At 45.8% G+C, this 3,076-nt stretch overlaps 2 non-coding genes across 2 annotated transcripts; both read right to left on the reverse strand.

Annotated features, from left to right (window-relative positions):
• Positions 1–337: 337 nt before the first annotated feature.
• trnal-cag (transfer RNA leucine (anticodon CAG)) lies at positions 338–420 on the reverse strand. The gene has a single exon. It is a non-coding gene; the product is annotated as a tRNA-Leu (tRNA).
• Positions 421–485: 65 nt separating this feature from the next.
• On the reverse strand, positions 486–558 carry trnak-cuu (transfer RNA lysine (anticodon CUU)). The gene has a single exon. It is a non-coding gene; the product is annotated as a tRNA-Lys (tRNA).
• Positions 559–3,076: the final 2,518 nt, after the last annotated feature.

Here is a 3,076-nt window from a genome sequence, read left to right on the forward strand (position 1 = left end):
ATTGTCTCGTGTGTGCCTTTTTCTTCAGTTTCAATTTTGCCCTTGTTTCTTTATTCATCCCTGGTGTGTCATTTCTGGCTGGTTTGTTCTTGCTTTTCAGTGGGATATATTTCTCCTGGACTCCATTGATCACCGTTTTAAATGTTTCCCACTGCTGTTCTATTTCTTTGTCCAGGTCATTAATATGTCAAACATTTCACCGTTTGAAACTTCTCAAGTCTCATTTCCATCACAAAGCCAGTTGCTTTTGTGGGAGGAGCAAATCAACTTGGTCGAAAAATCAGCTGCAGCCCAATCCACTAATAAAATATTTTCACGTCTTAGTAAAAGTAAGCAATGTCAGAAGTGGGATTCGAACCCACGCCTCCAAAAGAGACTGCGACCTGAACGCAGCGCCTTAGACCGCTCGGCCATCCTGACGACCGAATGCATGTTCCATTCTGCATTATTTCAGTGAATTGAGCATAAAAGTTGAAAATCGCACTCGCACAACGTGGGGCTCGAACCCACGACCCTGCGATTAAGAATCTCATGCTCTACCGACTGAGCTAGCCGGGCATGGTTACTTTAATCGCCTTATCTGTTATTGCAGCAACCGGGAGGAAGACTCCATTTCAAATTATTGGAATCATTTCTGAGGGCTCGGATAAACTGTCACTTCGAAAGGCACGGACTCATCAAGGACAGTCAGCATGGATTTGTTCAGGGGAGGTCGTGTCTGACTAACCTGATTGAATTTTTCGAGGAGGTGACAAGGAGGATCGATGAGGGTAGCGCAATTGATGTCGTCGACATGGATTTTAGCAAGGCTTTTGAAAAATTCCCAAATGGCAGATTGGTCAAAAAATTAAAGGCCCATGGGATCCAAGGGAATGTGGCTTGTTGGATCCAAAATTAGCTCAGTGGCAGGAAGCAAAGGGTAATGGTCGATGGGTGTTTTTGCGGCTGGAAGGCTGTTTCCAGTGGGGTGCCGGAGGGCTCGGTACTTGGTCCTTTGCTTTTTGTGGTATACATTAACGATTTGGAGTTAAACGTAGGGGGCATGATGAAGAAATTTGCAGGTGACACAAAAATAGGCCGTGTGGTTGATATCGAGGTGGAAAGCTGTAGACTGTCGGGGTTCAGGCAATTTTCTGATAACAAAGCACTCAATCTATTCCTGAACGAATTTTGAACGAAAATGTGCGTTTGACCCGGCACAGGCACGACGGGCCGAATGATCTCCTCTTGTGGACTAACATAATACGATGATACTAAGTGTTGTCAGACGGAAAAGCAACACATTCCAAATAAGAGCAGAGAGAGGAAACTAGTCTAACAGCATAACAGCACGGTGAGATATTGTATTTGAGAAGGATGAGGAGGGATAGTTTATCATGGTGGTCGTCACATAGGGTATTATTTGTGACTTTGATGAGGAACATTTCATGCTGCGACAAGGGCGGAAACCGAATTGGAGAGATTCAGCCCGGGCGCGGCCCCATCGTGCGCGGTGAGACAGAGGGGGGTGGGGGAAGTGTCAGAGCTGGGGCTCACCGGTGGAAGCAGCATATAAGTTTAAAACGGTACTCGCCCAACGTGGGCTCAAACCCACCACCCTGAGAGTTTTTAAAGCAAAGGGGGAACAGCCACTGTCTGTATCTTTTGCTGCACTTGAAACAACACATTCCAACTGCGAGCAGAGAGAGGACACCATTCAGTTGCCCATTGTTTAATGCAATATTATCCATTTCCGTAGTGTAGCGGTTATCACGTCTGCCTTGTACACAAAAAGTCCCCAGTTCGATTCCGGGCAGGAACATTATGTTGGAACTTGGTCTCCATGAACATCCACATCGATTTTCTTCTCCTGCCAAAAAGGGAAACAGTGGCTGTTCCCTGATTCTTTGGAAGGTGCATCTTTTACTTCATTAAACAGTTTACTTTGAGTGAGAGAAAACTGATCCACAGTGACGCTGTTTTCAAGTTTTATTCCCTTTTAATCTGGAAGGATACATTTGCTTTGGACAGAGTGGTTTTTGAAACGAGTTGTCGGGTGGGATCGACAAACCTTGTCCGCTGGTGGGGTCAAGGGAAGCGAACCAAACATCTACCAAGTTCTCCCGAATTATCCGGTTCAATGGGAAACCGACCAACAAAAGCCCTTTCTTTGACCGTGGAGGTTCAGACAATTTTCTGATAACAAAGCGCTCAATCTATTTCTCTTGTCCACTTCCCGATTTTTCCGGATACTGTCTGCATTTCTGCCCTGTGTTTATCTCACTATGTGTCCACCTGCAGGGTGGTTTTTGAACGAAGACGTGTGTTTGTCTTCTGTTCGTGACAAAGTCAGTGCGGTTTGACGTGTTGTTACTCAAAGGTGCACTTGCCCTGCTGGTGAGCAGAGGCAAGTGCTCGAGCAAAACAGACGTTTTCGGGCAGATGCACAAAGCTTTCAGGTTGAAGAAAGGAAAGGAGGTCTCCTGTGCCTCAGCGCCAACATGTTAAGCTTTTGGCTGTCTGTAAAGCAAAGAAAACGGCCTTGAGCTAATTTCTGCTTACTCCAAAAGCACATTCGCTGGCTCCAACCAGAAACCTAAGGATGACTTTTATCTGTTAATTGTATTGCAGTCCTCCGCTGCACCAGCTGAACGATCGAAGGGAAGCAGCAAAGATTGCTCTCTTTGGAAAATGTTCACTGTGCGCCTTTTGACACTCCCAGACTCGTGGAGTCACATGTGCATGACCGAGACTGACTCGGTTCCTGCTCAAAGCGCATCGTTGTGGGAGTGTGAGCTGCTACTTTCTCTGCACACCCGAGGCGAATGCAACAGTGGACACCGTGTCGAATGAAAAATCAGAAGATTGTCTGGTCAACTCCAACCTAACTGCATTGTTTTTACAAACTGTCCATTAATTTATGACCTTTGATAGCTTGCAAACTGACCAAATTGGCAGTGCTGCCTGGCAGTCTCCACCGTTCGTGCGCTCTTAACGTTGCATGAAATGCATTAGTTTTATTCACTTTGTAAATCCTGAGTTCAATCCACAGAAAAGATACCAGGACCCGTGAAGATTATTTCCATGTCTCACTTCA

Source organism: Heptranchias perlo, unplaced genomic scaffold (assembly GCF_035084215.1).
Source record: "Heptranchias perlo isolate sHepPer1 unplaced genomic scaffold, sHepPer1.hap1 HAP1_SCAFFOLD_50, whole genome shotgun sequence".
In the NCBI taxonomy this organism is placed as follows: Eukaryota; Metazoa; Chordata; class Chondrichthyes; order Hexanchiformes; family Hexanchidae; genus Heptranchias; species Heptranchias perlo.